Genomic DNA, 22,570 nt, shown 5'->3' with positions numbered 1-22,570 from the left:
AGTGAAATCTCTGTTCTTGCTACATTTCATTAACACAGTTATTACGGAAATTTGATTAAATGTGGATGGAAAAGGACAGTTGCATCTTAATAGGGCTAATTCCAGCTGCAGTATTTTAGGTGAAGAATTGTGTAGAATTGAAATCTAAGTCTGTACACACTATGGCTGTACCTTCTTTCTCATCTCATGTGTGCTTGCTTAGCTTTTGTGAATTTAAAGTACATTTCTAATAAAAGCTCATAAATATTATCATAAATGTGTTTTCTTCCCTCCAAGACATTCTTGACAATGGATAATTTATTACCCAGCTTTGACACATTTTTAGCCATCTTTTTGACTATACTGCTGTGGATGGCATCCTTTAACCTCCTTTTAGTAAATTTGAACTAGGCCATTAGAAAACAGAAAACAAAAACAAAAACAAAAAAACACCGAAGACTTGTATTAGAATTGGATATAGTTTAAAAAAATCTGTGGATTAACTTTATGTTACTTTACCTTTTATGTTAAATTAATTTTCTATTCTGAATTTCAATAAATTTGTATAAATTTCTTGAACCACTAAAACACAAGCTAAATACACACACATTGGGGATTTAAGAAATAATTCAAAATTTGAGTTGTAAATTAACTTTGTTGAATAGATTTATATAGAAAGAAATTTGATTAACAGTGAGATAAGTCACCTAGATCAGAAGGCTGCCCCATTTAATACTGATTCCTAAGAAGCTGTAGGTGATCTAAGTGGTACATGAACACTTTGGCAGGAGACGTGCTTCTTTGTTTGCTCTGAGCTGTGCCTTATATACTTGCCTTGTACGTTTATGGACAGTTTCAGAATTAGAATCACTTTTATACAAGAATATTGAGTGTTTATATGTTTCACGTCTGTAATTTCTTTGCTCTCCAACCAGCTTGCACCTACAGACATAACTGTAGTGAAGGTGATCTCTCCAGGATGCCTGGGGCCAATATGGCAGGAGGGAGGGTCGTGACTGCTGAGAGAAACCCAAAGAACTGGTCTCATTAGGCTCTTGTAGTAAATCTCTAGAACTTATTCATCTTGCATTACTGAAACTTTATACCAGTTGATTAGCAACTCCCCATGTCCCCCTCTCCCTGACTCCTGGCAACCATTATTCTGCTATCTGCTTCTGTGAGTTTGACTGTTTTAGATACCTCATAGCAATCAAATCATGCAGTATTTGTCCTTCCTTGTCTGGCTTATTTCACTTAGCATAATGTCATCAAGATTCATCTATGTTGTCTAATATTGCAGGATTTTCTTCTTTTTTAAGGCTAAATAATATTCCATGTATATACTACGTTTTCTTTATCCATTCATCCGTTGATGGATATTTAAGTTGTTTCTGTACCTTCTAGAATTTCCTAAGACTTGTTTTGCCTAACAATCTCTCTTTAGACCAAATGAACCTAACAGACCCATACAAAACATTCCACCCAACAACAAAATATACATTCTTCTCAACTGCACAGGGAACATTCTTTTTCCTGGGCCACAGGAAAGAAGGCCTTAAAGTGTAAAAAAGAGTGAAGACAATTCTAGGGGCTGTGATCATGAGGACGCATTTCTTTCCATACTCTTACAGGAATCAAGACTTCACTCATCTGAAGTGCCAAATACAACTGATTCCATATTGGGCTACTAGTTTCTATGATTAAACTTTACAAAGTTAATCCATGTGTTTATGTATAGCTTTAACTCAGACACAGAACTGCTTTAGAATGATGAAATTAATTTCTATAAAAAGCAATCTACTTGCTGAAGCTAGGAAAACAATGGTTGGAACCCATGCTGTGCTACATAAAAGGGAGCTGATGAAAATAGCCATCTCTAAATGAGGCTGGAGATTTGTTGATTGGTTTGTTGGAGTCTTTTTCATTTTCCTAAAGAAGGAGCAGACGCATATCTGGCAATTTTGTACTTTCTTCTTGCTTCCCAGATTTAGTTCATTGATTGCTTGATTTTCTCAGTGTTCATCTTTCAGGAAAGTTTATAGCAAGCAGGTATTCTCTGCCAGTCTGTATCAGAAGGCAGTGGTTAATGGGGGATGTGTCACTTCCCCAGGGGCCAATCAAATCAACTTAGTTACATGGGCAAGTCAATTGAAAGAAGATAGTGCGAATTACAGACATGAATTGATTCCCCACCCCCAGCCCCCCTTGTCCCATAGTGCTCAGGAAGCACCAAGGAATTCTAAACAATCATCTGATTAGTCATAAGAAAAGTTCCACTCTTCAGACTTTCATACCACACTTCAAATGAAACTATTGAGTTATCTTAATGGAACATGGTTTAAACACTTATCATGCTTTATATTAATGGCCTCTTTGTTCCAAGCACACCATTTAAAAATTAATGCTAATGTTTAGTCATGCTGGTACCTAAGACATTCATGCATCAAGCATTTAGTTGTTTCCTAATGTGGACACTGAATTTTTTTGCCTTCAAAAAGAGACATGTTTGGAACCCTAATCTAGAAATGTGATCAGACGCACCATTTGACCATGGATGAGAACTTGATATTTAATTTTTGGCAAGTAATAGAGAATGTATATGTGTCACACTTACATAACAAATCAGGTACACCTAAGTCAGGGAGCACATAATCTAATGTTTGAGAGCTTAAAAATCTGAAATTCCCAAGTGATATTTCTAGGAAATCATGCAAGTTAAATGCAGTGGTAAAACTGTTAAGGTGGCAACCTTACAAGTCTTAACACTAGCATCATAAATTTCACTCTCTTTCCTGCCTTAAGATTTTTATCCTAGTTGCTAGAATTAGAAGAATCAAAAAATTGAAGGCAAATAAATGATAGTTTATTTATGACAGTCCCCAAATTTCAAAAAAATGAGTTGTTACCTTTGAAAACATTACCGATCTGAAGGCAGCTGCTTTCTGATTTCCCTCAGAACTCTATGGGAGAGACTGACTTAGAGAAACACTTATGTATCAATAGAATAAGTTTTCCTCTCACCTGTCACCTTCTTTTCATTTTTACAGCATTTATATTTGTTCATGCCTGTGTTCTTTCTCATGTGGCTTTTCTGGACTCTAGAGTCTCCTCCTTCAATCCAGTTTTTTATGCAACTGCCAAATATAGCTTTCTGGGGGCAAAGCTATAATCGCATTGTTGTTTTGCTCAAAAACCTTTGAACAAGTGAAACTATATGCATATGTATAATACAGATATAAAAACAAATACATAATTATAGGATAGTTAGGAGAAGAATTTATTAACTAGGACCTGAGATTAGGTGATGTGACTATTTGCCTATCTTTTTTTTTTTTAGTTTTTGTATTTATCAAATATTCTACAATGAACAATCATTAATTTAGTAATCTGATAGAGAATATTTAAAATATATTTATATCTATAATATAATTATGTGTTTTCCTTTTTGGGTTCTCTTTTATTTTGTATAATGGGTACAGTAAGATGTAACTGTGGATTTCTTTTATGCCCTGGTCTTTGAAAGATAAAATAGGATATGAGAGGGAATAGGGGGAAGGGAACCTGCACAGAGTAGTTTAGAAACTTAGCATAGAGTAAGTGAGGTGCTTATGGTTTCTGTATTATTCATTCCAACTCATGACATAAGCACCTACATAAAAAAAAATTAGAACAGAAGGACAAACTAGTAATGACAAGTATTCTTTTGCCTGGAATGTCCTTTGGGGACAGATCCTTAGAGAACCCGTGTTGTACTGGTGATAGGGAGCTGGTCAAAGATTGGAGCTCTTGGCCATTTCTTCATAAGAACCACTACTAACAGGAAGCTTTGATCAGCCATAGGGAAGAGAAACTCATTCCAGGGGAAAAGGGCATGAAAAAGAACTAGGAGCAAGTGAGGGTCCAAAATGATGGATCAACATCCAAGAAAATAATTTCAGTCCTTAAGGTGGAGTGGATGGAGGTCTAGGACAGTAAGCAGGGAACTCAACTGTGATTAACAAAGGCTCTTGTAAGGTAAACCTAGTCCCAGGGCTGCCATGTTGTGCAGCCCTGGTGGTGCCATTCACATTGTAGTTTATGTGACTGGTGCCCCCAAAGTTGTAGAGTGCAGTGGCCATATAGAGGGTCCTGTCAGGTGTTATAAACAGCGTCCCTGTTTAGCAGAGTGAGTACTGGGATTTAGAACTACCAGGCCATAGTCTTGAAGGGAGCATAGAAATTAGTAATCACTGGTGAATAGTGTAGGCACAAGGACTTTGCAGTGATGGCAGAGGCAGTAGATCCTTGGCCTGTAAGAATGGTTTAATTCAATGTAGAGAAAGAAACGTAGATATAATATGGTTGAAAAGAATGTTGGCTCTGGTCCCAAATTGCTTGGGATGGTTTTCTGGCTCCGTGACATGCCAGACCTTGTGCAATTTACTTAACATCTCAGTGCCTCATTTTTCTCATAGGGTTGTTCTTAAATGAATAAATGCATATAAAGCACTTAGAGCAAAGCCTAGTCCAAGGTAAGCAATCAATAAATGTTGGCAACTGCCTTTAGTATTGCCCATCTCTCAGAGCAGAGGTATGAACCTGTGACCGGACAGTCTTAGGAAATCCAGCTTGGAGGCAAAAGGGTGAGGAAACTAACCAGGATTAAAATATGAAAACCCTGCTTTAACACTTCCCCAGGTTCCTGAAGCAGGTTGTTGTATCCATTTGCAGGTTTAGAAAGGAATCTTTTTCCAGTGGTCCTCCTCTACCATTTAATGCCTTTTTGTGAAGAGAGTAGAATCTATCTTAAAACTTGACCCATTCCCTCTTCTTTAGATCTGGTAGGTTGATGTTCCCATTTTATCAGTTTGCTGAAAGCAAAAAGAACTATCACAATCACCCGTTACTTCAAGGTAGTTTTGATAGTTAATCAGCGATGGTTTGTAGTTAGTTGAAAGAATGGAATGTTGGGAACAAAATCATCATATGAACCAGCCATTTATTGGGATACTATGGATTCTGCCCCAAGGACTCCCTCTTCAGTCACTGATCAGCAAGCTTTCTGGGTCTGGCACCTGACTTCTGGAACGCAGGTACACTAGAGATGGGTTCTCTGCTATTGATGGGTCACTATGCATTGTGACCTAGCACCCCCAAATGATGACTGCTCAATTGCCAAATGGCACTTGGCCCCTTAATGATTGGTGTATTAAAACATGTAATCCCCTTGTTGCTAGCCTTCCAGAGGGAGGTAACTTAGTTCTCTGTTGGCTAGATTTCAGGTGCTAGAAAAGCCTGTGATTGACTGCTACAATTGCAGTATTAGATGATATTCAGTTAGTGGGAATTAGAAAGATACCACATAGTTAGAATTACATTCATTACCTTACAAGCAGAAGGGCTAGAGGAATAATATATTTTAGTACTTACTATTTTGTTGAAGCATATTGCCAGTAGTTCTTTTGTTTGAGAATCAGTTCATTTTCCTAGTGCAAAAGGTCAGCACCATGGCAAAGGACCTGTAGACAAGGGAAATAAAAAGTTAGTTTGTCTGTGTATGTGTGTATTATATAAGTGAATGAGAAAAGAATTATAAGCTATATGTCTCTTGGAGTCTCCCTTTGCCCTTAATATCTAGAGAAGATGAATTTAAAACTCCATTTCTATATCATCTGAAAAGTTCAGTGCCCTCTCCAATAATTCTGTGAATTTGTGGTAATAATTGTGTGTGGGTGTGGGTGTGTGTGCACATGCACATGTATGAGGTGATTATAATTAGTGTAATTTTCTGGATCCTAATTCTTGTCTCTGTTAGATTCTCTGCTGCTGTTCTTTTACCTCCAACCTAGCATTCACACAAATGTTAAACTCATTCCTAACCTTGGTTTTCCAGCCAAACACAATAAAACAGAATAAAACAAAGCAAAAAATAAAAACAAAAACAAAAAGGGCTTTCTTTATATACAGCTATAAGTTTTTTTGGAAGATCCGGTGAGACATAGGAAGATTTTTATCACTGCAGTGTGAAGAACTCAAAGCCCAGCAATAAGCATCCCTGTTCTTAAAATAGAAGTTCTACCAATTTTTCATAGTGTGCTGTGCTCTCCTCCCTGTCCTGCTATATGTTAGGGCAATTAAATGTTTGTTTTTCTGGGAGAGACTGGCTACCTATTTACCAAATCTATTTCTTCTTCTTGGAAATACATTTTCTAGATGACATTTCCCAGCTTTTTTGAAATTAAAGCATCACTGTCTTGTGCTGTTGTCCAATGTTTTAAATTATTATGACTGAGAATATGATTATTGTCCAATGCCTTAAAATTATTTTCTCTGTATTTTGACTAATTTTCTAGTTATTTAAGGAGGGAAGGTAAATTCAGTCCCAATTACTCCATTTTGGCTGAAAGCGTAAGTTCAGTTTGGGATTGCTCAGATGGACCATCTTAGTTCCTGGCCTCCCTGCGGTATAGGTGAGGTATCTTGGCAACTGCATTGCAGTTCACTTTCTCCTTGACCAAATCTTCACCTGTAGGTCTGTCCACTGGGGAACCCACCCTAAAAAACTTATATATAATTCTGCAAACTCCACTTGCTTGCTTTAGGTGAAAATTTAGAAGACCGCGTAAGAGATGGTAGAGGCCAAGTAGGAAGGAACATGGGAGTCTGAAGCAGAGCCAGTTCCTCAGTTACAAACATCTATTTTATTTTTTAAATTTTCTTTTTTTGGCCAGGCGGCATGTGGGATCTTAGTTCCCCGACCAGGGATCGAACCCCTGCCTCCTGCAGTGGAACCACAGAGTCTTAACCTCTCTGCTGCCAGGGAAGTCCCACAAACATCTCTTTGAAGTCGTTGTGAATAAGAAATAAACTACTCTTGTGTTTGGGTATATAGGAAATAAATTTGTTTGAAATATAGGAATACACACATGTACACACACATATATTTTGGACACATACTGGAATTTGTTAGAATGGCCAGCATTATTTTTATTAATATAGCTGTCAGCTACCTGGCAGGCATCTCTATTCTAGGTGAGTTAAAAACTGTCTGAGGGGCCTCAGCTCCATCACTTATTCAATGGCTGCCATCGAAGCTGAGCAGTGGGATCAGTTCCAGATTTTAAGGCACGTACATTCCTCTCCCTTCCAGGATCCTGCCACCTTCCATGATGCTGCACGAACATGATGCACAGGCCTCAACACCTAGGAGAACTGTAGTTTGTCTGTCTCTTCACTTTCCATCTCCTTGAGTTGGGCCACTCTTTTCTGCTTGTAAAGCACCAGCCTCTCTGCTCCCTGTAGTCCTCAAACAAAGGCTTGATGTAATTTGACCACAGTCTTAAGCCTGACCCTTCTAATCAGACACAGCTGCAGTTAGCTTCAGATCATGTTGTCATATGAATATGCAGATCGCAATTAGTTAAATAAATCTAAATTCCTTTTACATGAAAGTAACATACATATTTCATGGGGTTTTTTTTTGTTTTCAGCTAATTATTATTACTTTGGAATCGCCATGTGAGCTAAAGAAAAGAGTATCTTCAGGTTGTAGGCAATGTACAGTCTCTGACTTAGATCCTCCTCTCATTGAACAAAAAATGTCTAGCCCCAGTTTTTTGCAGGGTACTGTTCTAGGGACTAAGGATATGGCATGGAACAAGGCAAAGAGATACCCACTGTTGCCGAGTCTATATTTTAGACATTATAGGACAATAACTTGAGTGTACTTAGGATGCCTTGGAAAGATGGTGGTGTTGAGTGACTGTTATCTTTTCGTTCTTTCCAGGTTCCTACTCTAGCAGTAAGAACAAGAAAAGTCCACAGGTAATCCTGTTATCTCTGACCACAAGGACACTGCGAGAGTGGTAGAATTCCCATATGGCTTAGAAATAGCAGGAGAAAATGGAACTGGTTTGAGAAATAATATCTTCTAAAAACTAAATTTAAGGGTGCAATTGTCACTAAAATTTATTGGGCATCTGTTAGATGGCAGGGCTTTATATATACTCTCTAATAATAATAGCAACACTGACAAATAGGAATTATTATGCTAATTTTCCACGTGATAAAGTTAAGAGAGAGGGTTACCCAAGGCTAGGTGCTAGTAGAGGTAGAGCTTCAAGCTCTAAAACTCAAGTTCCTTTCTAGACATTGCTGCCTCATTGAAGAAACTGAAGAATTTTACAAAAATTAAGTCTAAGTTCATGGGCAACATATCATGAGAGAAGCCCTCTCACATTTCCATGAAGATTCAGGAGTTCCAAAGGCATCCTTTTCCTACCATTAGGATGGGCCCAATGTATAATGACTAATAAGCCAGAATTTTCTCCTAGTTTTGATTACATTGTTTCTCTAGCTCAATGATGGGCAAATTATGGCCATAGGTCAAATCCAGCCCACTGCCTATTTTCTTGTGGTCCATGAACTAAGACTGAGTTTTACAATTTTAAATGCTTGAAAAGAAATTTCCAAAGAATAAATTTTATGATACATGAAAACTATGTGAAATTCAAGTTTCAGTTCCATAAATATGGCTTTATTGGAACACAGCCATGCTTATTCACTTTTGTATGCTCGATGGTTGCTTTCATGCTACAAAAGCAGAGCTGAATAATTGTTACAGAGACCTTATGGCTCGCAAGACTTAGAATATTTACTTTCTGGTTTTTTTAACAGAAAAAATTTGCTGACCCAAGCTTTATGAAAGTGGTCTTAAGGGCCACTCATCTCTACCAAGAATCTGTTCAGTCTCTTTTCCATTTGTTTACTTGTTTCTTCATTTATTTTACCGTCAAAAATTTACTGAGTTCCTCCTTAGTATCAAGCATTGTGCTGGGCACTGGGGTTAGAAGGGCAAAAAAATTAGAGAATTACTAGAAGCACAACAGAAAGAGGAAAGAAGGAGGATATTACAGGAAGAAGGAACGTGTGAAGGCATGGGGTGATGAAATAATGATAATGATAATGACCACTCTGTAGTGAACAATTAATATAATCATTTCGAGTTTACATGCAACAAGAGGCAAGCGTTGTGCTAAGCCCTTTAAATGATTACATCATTAAATGCTCAAAGCAACCCTTTCAGGCCGATTAATCATAATTAATCAAATTTTATAGATGAAGAAACTGAGATTTTAACTGGTTATGTAACTCATCCAAGGCACATAGCTAAACAGCACTGCCTTGAGGATTCACCTCAGGTCTGTCTTATTGAAAAGTCCCTCTGGCTACTGGGTAGGTGCTTTCATAAGCATTGTAATCACACAACATCTAACAATATATGTATTATTATTTTTAAAATAGTATGCTAGTGGTCAAGTGTGATTTCAGTAGGTTAATTTTTGACATCCGTTATGTTAAAAGAGATGCGGGGTTAATTTATTTTTGGATTAATTTATACTAACAGGGATATAAGGGACCTGGGATGTTCTTTCCTTCCCAGTAAAACCGTAATTATGGCAGCAGAGCGCCCCTCCTTTGCTCCACAATTACCTGTCCACATTCAGCCCCCACAAGGTAGAGAAGATGAGGCAGACCCACTGGAAATGGATTTTGGAGTATGATTTGAATCCATATCCTAATTTTTCCATCTAAATGTTTATAATGATTCTTCTTTGTTCATTATTTTTTAAATTTAATTTTTCACATGTTCTAAATAGCTATCAATAGATGTGAAATTTCTATTCTGTTACTTCCAAGTTAGGTATTATTGAATCCAGTTTTAGGTAAGTATACAGGAAAATAAGACTCAGAGAATAATGAAAATCTGACTGATGTCATACAAAGTAGTAAGTGATAGAAAAGGGGATTTAAGATCAGGTTTATCATCATAAAATAAATAAATAAAAATCAAAAACAAACACAAAACACTTTGTGCCCCAGTACTATAACAGCTTGTATTAAAATTATGGAATGGTGAGTGTTTTATTGGGACTGAGTAAAAGAAAAATGGATAAGAATGGTAGAAAATGAAGCTGGAAAAGTAATGTGGGCACTCTATCATCAGCTTAAATTCCAGGCTGTTCTGGGGTTTACCTGGTGCAGCTTGTAATTTCAACTCTCAAAGGAGACCAGCTCATTAGTGAATAGCTTTATGTGTATATCTCCATTTCTAATAGGTTTCTTTTTCTTCTTCTTTCTCTTTAGAATAAGGGATATTTTCTTTAAGAGTACAGCACTACTCGCCCCTTACGCTCTCCATCAGCATTGTGGCTAACTGGTCCATATATCCCCTTCTCTCTTTAACAATGTTTAAGACATGTAATTATGCCATTAATTGGAGGGGTGGGGGAAGATTATGAATCCAATCCCCATTCTATGCCATGAAAGGGTTTAATATATAATGCTGCTTCTAGCCATTATGTAAAGATGAGTTAAGATGTCTCCAGAATTTGGGGCTTCCCTGGTGGTGCAGTGGTTAAGAATCCGCCTGCCAATTCAGGGGACATGGGTTCAAGCCCTGGTCCGGGAAGATCCCACATGCCGCGGAGCAACTAAGCCTGTGCACCACAGCTACTGAGCCTGCGCTCTAGAGCTCACGAGCCACAGCTACTGAAGCCCGTGTGCCTAGAGCCTGTGCTCCGCAACAAGAGAAGCCACCACAATGAGAAGCCCACACACCACAATGAAGAGTAGCCCCTGCTCTCCACAACTAGAGAAAGCCTGCGCGCAGCAACGAAGACCCAACGCAGCCATTAAAAAAAAAAAGATGTCTCCAGAATTTGGAAGTTAAAACAGGAAGAAACAATATGAAATGGATGGGATTAGCAGCTGAAGTGTGACTTATTTTAAGAGATCCATTCATCTTTGACTAATTGGAAATACCTAATTCCAATTAAGTTTTGTAAGGCAGTATCTCATGAAAATATGAGCAAACTTAAAAAAATATTTTGTGACTCTGCCAAGTTCATTGCAAACTTCCCAAAGAAGAAAGTTCAATCAAAGACACACTGTCAGTGTGGAAAAGGAAAGATTAAAGCACAGATTTAGGAAGGATTAATTTATTTCTGTTCAGAATAGACATAGAATTCTTAGAAAAATGCATTATTTTCAGCAGAGCTGTATCCTTAGTTGTGTGGAAAGATATTTTTAAATTTCAAATTTCACCATGCTATAAACTAAATATTCCTCAAGACTATCTTCCTTCATTTGCTTGGGGCCCCAGCTGACGAATGAAGTTTTTGAAGATTAATTCCATTTCCACAGTACATTGATTACAAGAGAGAGTGGACATCAGTGTTGAAGTGGCTGAAAATAGATAAACGTGCATCCTAGTTTAGCTCTAGTCGCTCATTAGAGTTAGCCTGTCTTACTGAGTTCACTCAGTGCTGTGCTCCCTGAAAAGCATTTCATTTTCAGACCAGCCCCTCGTCTGTGATGAGAAAGGAACATTCAGCCTGTAAGGGTGGAAGGCCCTGGCTGGATTGACAAGGAGATATTCCCTCCTTGACAACTTTGTGATCTCAACCGTATACTTTTACGGTATTTTGCTTTCTTGTCCATGTAGCTCTTTTGTGTAACCATGTTTAAACATTGACAACCCTGCTGGCCAATTTATTTCTTAAAAGGCCCATATCCTAAATTCACTGAAGAATATTTAAAAAAAAGGAACCTACCAATTAGTGCTTGTGGCACTACTGATGAAAACTTTAGCAGATAAATTGGTCTATGTTCCATCTGACTGTGGCCTTAGAGACAACAGAATCATATCTTTTTTTTAAAAATTTTTTTTTAAAATTTATTATTTATGTTTGGCTGTGTTGGGTCTTTGTTTCTGTGCGAGGGCTTTCTCTAGTTGCGGCAAGCGGGGGCCACTCTTAATCGCGATGCGCGGGCCTCTCACTATCGCGGACTCTCTTGTTGCGGAGCACAGGCTCCAGACGCACAGGCTCAGTAGTTGTGGCTCATGGGCCTAGTTGCTCCGCGGCATGTGGGATCTTCCCAGACCAGGGCTCGAACCCGTGTCCCCTGCATTGGCAGGCAGATTCTCAACCACTGCGCCACCAGGGAAGCCCCAGAATCATATCTTAACGATAAAGAGAGAGCTAGGAAGAAAGTAAAAACAATCAACTTTCATATTGAATTTCCCACTGAGGTGAAACGAAGAGGTTAGGAGAGTTTTAGTAGTGTTGCTTACATCAGCAGATCAGCTATTTAAACAAAAATAACGCCTAATTCCATTTGTCTATTTGTTAAGATTTGGCACCACTCCAAAGTTCAGTTCTTTAGATTATTCCATTTTGAACTGTCCACATAAACTTGTTTCTAATGACAGGTGACCTCCTAAATCTCCCATACAACCTTATAGGATGCAATTTTAGTCCGAGTTGAGATGCTCACATCAGTAAGAGCTACTAGTATACTTCATCAATATTGTTAATGAGCTGACTATTGGCCTCTCTCTGTTGTGACATCCTGGCATCCTTGATCTTTTACAGAAAGGAATTAGTGCTGGCATTCAGTGGAAAGCTCCAAGTGGGCTTAATTGGAATTTTTCAGGGTGAGATAGAATGTTCAATTTTTAGCTTAATGATGATGCTGGGACTATAAACATACCAGATTTGAGTTCAGTTAAGGTAATTTTTACCCAAATATGAAAGTGCAGTTTGGCTATTCCAGCATCTACTAAGTACAATTATTGAGAACACTAACCTGGAGGAAATAGATTCATTCTTTAAATTTGTAAATTTTAACGTGCCTCATGGGTTTGCTTCTCTTATTTTCACACACTGGGGGGCGGGGAGGGGGGGGATGTATCCAAGACACTCCAAACAATAATTTCAACTATTCTTTCCTTTATAGGGAATATAGTGTTAAAAAGTAGATCTAAAAATATATCTCAAAAAAAAAAGATAGCTCTTAAGAAAGTATCCTCTCTCTTTTATAAACAGTGAAGTAAAAAACATGAGAGAAGTATATTGTTGTGTGCTATTTGTTGAACTGAAGGAATAGTCAGGATGTAGAAAAGAAAACCAATGAATTACCCTAAAAGTTTGACCGTTTTGGCCAGGTTGATTATTTCCAGGTTAATTACTGATCAATCAATTGGTCACACAAAAAAATTCCATCTAATTGTCAAACCATCCCCAGTATCTGGACGACAAGATGGTTAGTCTAATCACTTTGATTCTTAGAATGATTGAATGAGGTTGAGTTTATGATAAGCCCTGGACTGTGGCAACGAATGTAGAATACATACATGGCAGTTTTAGTTCCTCTATGAAATACAAAGTAATACCGATTTCTGAAATGTCAATTTGACAGAGTTGTTAGTTTAACAAAGTGAAAGTATACATTGTCAAGGAAATTTGAATTTGTTTAAAATTTGATGATTGTAGTATCTTTCATGCCAGAGGATTAATGTGTGAAGAGGATATGGTTCCTCATGCTAATTCTCCTCCATGGACCAAACTGAGTCTTCTCAGGTGCTTTTTGTTATATGGCTCAACCTACTATAAACATGCTATATCATGAACTGTCTCCTGAGTCCTTTTAACTGCTATATACACATATACATACATGTATATATATTTTCCTCCAAATATTAAATTTGGTAACAGAAACTTATCGTACTTTGTTTGTTCAATGAAGTATATATATGTGTAAGTATAGGAAGTAAGTCTGGGAAGCTAAATTATGACTTCTTCTAGACTGCATTCAAGAACTTAATTTTTCCAAACATTTTCATCTATTTTATTATTTTCCTGATGTTATGAAAGATTTTATCTACTGAATCAATTGCATTTACTAAGTAATGTAAATAATAGTTTTCTATTTACCATGTATGTTTAATTTTGTATTATTTCATTTAATCCATACAGCAATCTCAGAAGGTAAATATCACTACTGTTTTCATTTTATAAAGCAGAAGATGAAGGTTAATTAATTTGTCCAACATTGTGTAACTGTTAAGTGGCTGAAGCAATGAGTGTTTTTCTTTCTCAGTTAGTCGAAACATATGTGTAATTAACAGTTTACATATAGGAGTAAGACACATTTAGATTTGAATTCTCATTCTATCACTTACTGGCTCTGCAACCTTGGGCAAGATACTTAATTTACTTTTCTAACCCTTGGTGAATTCATTTCTAAAAGGGGATAATAATAGTATCACCCCCTGGGATGTATTCATGAGGTTTAAATGGGATAATGCATGCGATTTTTTTAGTGCCATGCCTGGAAAATTTTAAATTCTCAAAATGTGTTTATATTATTACAGGTATCAATTAGTAGAAATTAAGCTCAGGGAAAGTACCTGATGTTTTGAATTGGATTGTGCATTTTTAACATGGGTCTGTGTATGTGAACCTTAGCTTTTTGACATACAAAACATAATCTTAGAACTCCTGGAATCTTGAGAGCCAGGCTGGAACCTTTTTCTAAGAGCATCGTTTATCAGTTATCTTTTATTTCATGGCCTCTTAAATATTACTAAACTAACTTCAGAACAGGCAAGAATAAGTGAGCTAATGATGGAGTTATAGCAGAGTGTGCTGCTGAAAAGATGCCCACATAGGTAAACATTTAAAAATCCCACTTTTATACTTTTAACCTATGTCTAGTATGAATTATGAGTAGAAACCCTTGAGATGTTTCAGATTAAATGATAGATTCAAAAGTACAAGCAATGGCATTCGTTTGCTAAGTCTGATATGACAAAGTGCCACCAAATGAGTGACAAACAACAGGAATTTATTTTCTCACAATTCTGAACGCTGGGCATCTGAGGTCAAGGCGCTGGCAAGGCAGTGGGGAAGAATCTGTTCCATGCCTCTCCCCTAGTTTTTGGTGTTATTTTGGCCATTTTGACATTTTTTTGGTTTGTAGAAGCATCACTTCAATCTCTGCCTTTATCTTCACGTAGCATTTTTTCTGTGTATTCTCTGCATCCAAATTTCCCCTTTTTATAAGCACATCATTCATATTGAATTAGGAGCCCACCCTATTCTAATATGACCTCATTTTAACTTTAATTATATCTACAATGACCCTCTTCCCACATAAGGTCACATTCTAAGGTACTGGGGGCTAGGTCTTCAACATACAAATATTGGGGGAACATAGTTCAATCCATAACAGCAGTCATCACAGAAGGATATGATAAGTAAATTTAAAAAAGAAAAAGTTAATGTAACAGGAAAAATCATAGTTTTGTACTTATTTAAGTTAAAAGTTGCTTTCAGAAAAAAGAAACTAATGTGTTTTTTTTTTTTGGGTGCGTTGGGTCTTCGTTGCTGTGTGCAGGCTTTCTCTAGTTGTGGCGAGCGGGGGCTACTCTTCATTGCGGTGCGCGGGCTTCTCATTGCGGTGGCTTCTCTTGTTGCGGAGCATGGGCTCTAGGCACGCGGGCTTCAATAGTTGTGGTGCGTGAGCTCTAGAGCTCAGGCTCAGTAGCTGTGGCGCACGGGCTTAGTTGCTCCGCAGCACGTGGGATCTTTCCAGACCAGGTCTCGAACCTGTGTCCCCTGCTTTGGCAGGTGGATTCTTAACCACTGCACCACCACAAACTAATGTTTAAATGGCAAGAATGCATCTGGAAAGGATCTGAGGGGTTTAATTAACCACAGCTTTAAAAATAAAAACGCTGACAGATTGATGTGATTACTAAAAAGTATTAAAGCAAATAGAGTCTGCATTATAAGAATTACAGTGTCTAGAGTAAGGAAGAATGATAATCACCAATAAAATGTGTTCCAGAAGAAACAAATAATGCTAATTGATGAGAGTTAGATAAACTTAAAGAATATTCTAATACATTTTTCTGTTCAACTGTAGAACAAGTACAGAATTCCTCTTCAATGGAAGCATTTAAGCAGAGGTAGGTAGCCATCTGTCAGAAACCAGAAGAGGAATTTGGAAAAGTTTCCTAAGAGAGCTAACACATCTGCTCCTTTGTTAATAGGGATTAAATGGCACCTGTAGGTCTTGACTTCCCTAGGGCTCCCTGGCTTTACTGTACATTTGTAAGCCTGTCTGTTTCTCCCTTCTTCCTCTCTCAAGTGCAAGAAGTAAAACACACCAATCATGTCTTTGGATCATCCACTGAGTATATTTAAAATGGTATATTGCTATCTTTTGGACACTTAAGCTTTTGCAAACTGCCACACACTTGATTTGATAGACTTCTTTATTGCAAAATGATGACCACCATAGCGTTGGCTAACACCTCTATCATGTCACTGAATTATCATTTCTTATCAGATCTAGTCTCTTAACAACTTTCAGGTGTATAATATGGTATTGTTAACTGTAATCACAATGCTGTACATTAGATCTCCAGGACTTATTCATCTGCAAGTTTTTACCCTTTGACCAATATCTCCCCAAACCCCGCACTCCTGAGGCACTTTACTTTGAGGCCAGGAATTAAAGAACAGATCTTTAGTCTCTGGTAAAAATGACGAAAGCAAAGCAAGACTTAGGTTGGTAAGAATTTGTACCGTAAAGTTTATACAAATTGAGATTGAGACAGGGGACTAGTTTTTGTAAATAGGAGGGTATCTTAGTCCATTCAGGCTGCTATAACAAAAGCAGTAGGTGCTTAAACAACAAGCATTTATTTCTCACAGTTATGGAGGATGGGAAGTACAAGATTGTGGTGCTGGCAGATTAGGTATCTGATGAGAACCTTCTTCCTAGACTGCTGTCTTTTTGCTGTAACCTCACATGGCAGAAGGGGGCAAAGGAGCTTTCTCAGGCTGCTTTCATAAGGGCACTAATCCCTCCTTATTAGGAGGCCCCACCTCCTAATAACATTACACTGGGTAGTAAGTTTCAATAAATGAATCTGGCAGGGAGGGGGAGGAGGGAACAGAATTGCAGTCCATAACAGAGGGTCATTTAAGGAAATAAACTGGATTCCATTTGGTACAGTTTCGTCATGAAATTAGGAAAATTTATTGTTGTCTGTTGAAGGAGCAGAATAAATCTTTCCTAAATTGTGTCACTTGAACTGCTTTAATTTCTCTGATTCCACGGGCAAGATTGTCCTAGAGTCTTGAGGGAAGCTGAGCCTATTAAAGGAGACTAAGTAATTATCTATTATGGAGGAGAGTGTAAATAAGGCAAGGGCACAAAAGCCAAGGTCCTCATAAACGCCTGTGAAAACTTGACTGCCCTATGTTATCCTACAAGTTGACTTGAGAACTTAATGAAAATAAAAGAGAGTCACTCAAATACCCTTGAGCAAAGAAGAGTCAACTCTACACTTAAACCCATGAAGGGATTCAGGTTTATAGTGAGCTACAAAGTGGACAGTGGCTGAGCCAGAATAAAGCCAAGTGATCCATAGGTTGACAGGTGTGGATGCCAAGAAGGTCTTTAATTGATTATAATATCCATGTGTTTCCTAATCTCTCCAGTAGTCTATATTTTCAGACAAAAGTGCCTGTAAGAAGTTCATGGGTGCACTTCGTTATTTTGTTTTGTAAGGAGAGATGCCTTTGGCACTAGAGATAGTTTAACTTGTTGATTTGCAAAGCATAATGTTGTCAACAGTCCATATCTCTACAGAAATGCTTAGAAAAGATTAGAAACAAAACGTCTTCCAAATATACCAAATTTGCTTCAGTACTTCATTCGACCCAAAGAATGGAGTGAAGCCCACTTTGGACAAAACTGAAGGGGAACTTATACCTGCTTTTCTCCCCCTTTCGGATACCTTCTCCTAGGCATTTGGTAAGCAAAGCTGAGGGCCTGGACAAGCTCTCTAGAGCCTCAGATTTATGCCTCTAACATCTCCCTATCAAACTGCATCATTTTATGTTTTTTTCCCAACCTGAAAAAAAAAAGATTTTCTTCTTCAGGCCACAGGGTGAGGTCTTTCTGGTTATCCTTTTGTTTCAACACATAGGCAACTGTCTATTTTATTTTTGCGTTGTTTGCTATGTATTTTCTAAAGTTGCAAGGAGACGAAATTGAACTTTTTATACTACTTTTGCTGAAATACTATATTTATTTATGTAAGTCAATAGAGTTTATTGACCTATTGATGCCTCAGGATAAAATGGGCATATATACCTGATTATATGGTTCTTTGAAATTTTTACAGAAAAAAACACTCAGATACTTCTTTTCAAAGTTAAATATTAGGCTTCTAGAAACAACTGTACAACTTTGTTTATGTGTACCTCTTTAAAACTTTCTACAGGTAATATTTTATTTAATAACACTAGCAAGATTTTTTAGCAGAAATATTTGAGAACAACAAAAAATAAAATGGCAATTTGATTTTGAGGCACTTAATATTTACATGGAGAAGTAGGAAGAATTTTTCTATTTTATGATACAGAATTCAATTTAAGGAGGGTAATAAATTTGGAATTCATAGTCAGGAACAAGAATGACAAAAATATATTGTACAGCTCAATTCTAACTTACCAAATGTTAATTTTATGTTGCTCCTTCCTCTGATTTTTATTCTCTTTAAAATAATTTCTATCAAGGCATTATATTCACAATTTAATATATGCCTGTTTATTATGTAGCACTATTCTGTATACTCATCTTTCACCTGTACATCCAACAGAACCTACTATCCTACTATATTTATTAAGAACCTACTATATACACACCACTGTGTCAGGAACTGTGAGGCATTGAACAGGTCTGACATGTGATTCTACCAAGTGAGGCACTACATAAAAGATTGTAGTGCTCTAAGGTACAAGATGATCGGTGGCCCTCATCCAGTCTAGGAGACCAGTCTTCCTGGAAGAAATGACATTGATGCTGAGAAAATGAGGGATGAAAGGGAAATAGTAAAAAAAAGATGTTTTGGGGTGGGGTTGGAAGAAAGCATTTCAGGCAGACAGAATAGCATAGGCAAAGAAAGATCTAGAGCCTTGCAGATATGTTAGGCTTCCAGCCTTTAGCTTGGGGAAAAAATGGAAGCCATTGAAACCTTTTATAATGTAAGTGACACACCAGGCTGCTGTGTATTGTGCATGTGACTGTACATATGATGCAATGAATAAGATTACCACTTTTTAAATTGAAGTATAATTGACATACAATATTATATTAGTTTTAAGTGTACATCATAGTGGTTTGATATTTATATACATTTCTAAATCATCACCATGATGTCTAGTTACCAACTGCCACCATACAAAGTTGTTACAATATTATTGACTATATTTCCTATGCTAGAAGAGAACTACATTTAAGTTAGTGCTAGTCACACTGTAGGCAGCCTGTATGTATATATTTATATTTATTATGGTGATCTTCTGGTAGACAGTGATAAAATGTTCTTACAAAATAAGTGTCTTGGTTTCCCTGGTGGCTCAGTGGTTAAGAATCCACCTGCCAATGCAGAGGACACGGGTTCGAGCCCTGGTCCAGGAAGATCCCACATGCTGCGGAGCAACTAAGCCCGTGCGCCACAACTACTGAGCCTGCACTCTAGAGCCCGCGAGCCACAACTGCTGAGCCCACATGCCACAACTACTGAAGCCCGCACGCCTAGAGCCCGTGCTCCACAACAAGAGAAGCCACTGCAATGAGAAGCCCACACACTGCAATGAAGAGTAGCCCCCGCTCGCCACAACTAGAGAAAGCCCGGGCACAGCAACAAAGACCCAACACAGCCAAAAATAAATAAATTAAAAAAAAAAAAAGTGTCTTATGACAGTGTTTTGACAGATGGAAGTAAACTGTCTTGAGAAAGTGCCCTTTAAAGATTCACACAAAGACAATGCATTCTGGTTAGCAGCAGGCTCTGGAGGTACCTGTCTGCATTTTAAAATACCCCTCTGTAGTGAACATTTGGAGAACCAATAGGAGGAAGACGAAAGTAAATAGTAAATAGAATCGACAGCCCTTGATATTTGAAAACTGTAGATTGGAGACTCCCAGATTACTGACACTTAATTTATCAACTTCACTTGTGATTTTAATAGAAATTTATCATCTAGCTTCCAGACTTTCAGCTTCTATTGATATTTCCCAACCCTTGACTTCTTTATTCGTAGTTGAAATACATCTGTTAGTATTCTGCTTCAGTCAGGTTTGACTTTTTTTTTTTTGCCTGCCAAAACTGCTGTGGTTGGTGTCTGTTATGATCCTGAGTTCGCATTTGACCATCTTGTTTTTCACATTTCTCCAGCTGCTGAATAGCTAGGTTTCTGCTGTTACATCCTCTCCCTCCCTTGTGCTCCTAGACGCTTAAGCTCCTGATTTTCCTTGGAATTCATTTAGTACTTTCCTCTCAGTTATCATAAACTCTTCAGTTCCTTTTGAATTTTTTTCTGTTTTCTGATTAGAGTTCCTCTGCCTTCTAACTTGGTGCTGGCTGAAAATATCATTAGCTTGCTGCCGTTTGGTGACTTGATACCCACCCCGAGGAGCAAGGCAGCCCCTTTGGCCCCCAGTCACCACCACCACCACCACCACCACCACCACCACCACCACCACCACCACCACCACCACCACACACACACACACACACACACACACACACACACACACACACACACACACACACACACACACACACACACACACACACACCAGCTCCCAGGCTTTGCAACTGGAAACTCTACTCCTCTTTAGGCCTTTGTAAAAATTGTTTATCATAAGTGCTGATGGTAACCCAATTCTGACTAATTAGGTTTTATTTCAAAAAAGAAACATCTCATGTACATTCAAATGTCACATATGAATTCCTTCCTTAATAAGCTATGTAATTGAGCAAAAAGTTACTTTGTCTAAAATGTTTAAAGCCTACACATTTTACTATGTTTCTTTTGCAGTCAGTTGAATATAACCATTTCTCTGTATAATAATTTCTAATTAATCAGAAATTATAAAATTGGAGCTCTTATTTGATTTGTTTGAAGATTCTACTTTAATGCAAAAGAGGAAAAATGATGTCATAATAAATTCTAACCAGGGACTTATTAACGAACAGAAACTATTTACAAATTCCATTGAGATATTTTAGAATTTTATTTTTATTTTATTCTATTTATTTATTTTGGCTGTGCTGGGTCTTAGTTGTGGCTTGTGGGATCTTTAGTTGTGGCATGTGGACTCTTAATTGCGGCATGCATGCGGGATCTAGTTCCCCAACCAGGAATCAAACCCAGGCTCCCCTGCATTGGGAGCTCGGAGTCTTACCCACTGGACCACCAGTGAAGTCCCTCCATTGAGGTATTTGATGGGGGTCATATTTGCCACCTGACATGTTGACTTCTGACAGCCAAACTATGACCTGAGGCATAGTTAGTCATTGACTGTTTTAGATTTAGTGTGTTCTTCACTTCCTAGAAAGCACGTTAGCAATAAGGACCATGGGAGATATCTTTTAATAATAAAATTATAAATAAAACAGAGTGGGGGTCTCTGGTTAACACATAGTTAAAAGACTGTTCTAAAAAGAAGAAAAAATAAAAGCATAACTAAAGTATTTCATGTAATTGAGCTTTTAACTGCACTCAATTCTCCATTGCGAACTCTCCTTTAGAAAATATTTTCTCATTACCGGTGATCACAGCTTTTTAACTTTCTTCCTCCTATTTTCTTTGATGCTACTTTTTGTACATTTAGTCGGGAAAGTATGTCAAATGATCAGATTGGAAAAATTAGAAGCAAATGACACATAAAGCAGTCTCATTTATTGTATGGCATTCTCTAAAAGGAAATATGGAGGTAGGGGAATAATTGTCTCAAATTATTTGGGGATTATATGTAGATTTCTATTGTGAATTGCTGTCTAATTTCTATTTGCATGAATTGCTAAATCAATTGTATTTTAACCACACAAATGAGTATACTTCCTAAAAAATTACTTAGCTCTGTCTCTCCTTTCAGTTAAGATATTTGTATAATGGAGACCTCTGCATATATTGGTTTGTAAGAAAATGTTATCCTGTTGAGGCATTGATTAGAATTCATCAAGAATTCTGTAATCAGTGGTTCCTAGAAAGCAGAAACAAGCTTGTTACAGAGAAGCTTCAGAGATAAACAGAAATCCAGGGTCAGGACTTTCAGGAAGAGTGTTAGGAAAGGTAGTTTAGAAGCCAGTTGAGAGATGAGGAGCAGGCGGGACAAAGGGACATCACCAGCAGGTGGAAGGACATAGTAAGGTAGTCAGAAAATATCCAGGCCAATAGCAAGGTCTTTTGAAGGTTTAAGAGCAGAGACATGTAACCAAAGACCAGGTTTGAAAAATCAAAATCACTGAAAGGTATTTAAGAAAGAGATTCTGAAAAGTTCTTTAGAAAATTTTGTTGAGTACTTCTGGTTGGGGAGTTCATCAATGAGCTTCAAGAGATTCTGTGAACCTACTAAATAGGCATGCAAAATGGCGTGTGTGTATGTGGGCGGGAGTGGGGGGTGGGAAGAAGGGAACTTTTTTTTTTCTGGGTAGAAATTATATCACTTTCATTAGATTTTCAAAGGCGTCTCTGACATCCCAAACAGCTAAAACCACGGTGTTTTAAAGGATCTCTGAGAAGCCAAGGATATGAGTTTTCATTAAATTATGATACCTGGGAGAGAAATATGTGTAAGAAAGGAAGATGTACAATCATACATTGATGAAGACCAATACCAGCCTCAACTGAAGACATTTAACTGTCAGTCAAACAAATGTGACACCGATTTTCTA

The 22,570-nt window shown here is 37.6% G+C and overlaps 1 long non-coding RNA gene across 1 annotated transcript in view; it reads right to left on the bottom strand.

The window, feature by feature from the left end:
- Nucleotides 1-11,680, bottom strand: part of LOC309619789 — a 42,117-nt gene extending 30,437 nt beyond the window's left edge. The window contains exon 1 of the long non-coding RNA XR_014239234.1: nt 5,389-11,680. This is a non-coding gene — a long non-coding RNA (uncharacterized lncRNA). The remainder of the gene's footprint in view (nt 1-5,388) is intronic.
- Between the last annotated feature and the right edge of the window lie 10,890 nt (nt 11,681-22,570).

Source organism: Balaenoptera borealis, assembly GCF_965194805.1.
Source record: "Balaenoptera borealis genome assembly, chromosome: 21".
Lineage (NCBI taxonomy): Eukaryota > Metazoa > Chordata > Mammalia > Artiodactyla > Balaenopteridae > Balaenoptera > Balaenoptera borealis.
The sequence above is the reverse complement of the archived record's forward strand: the minus strand, read 5'-3'. Positions and strand labels throughout refer to the sequence as shown.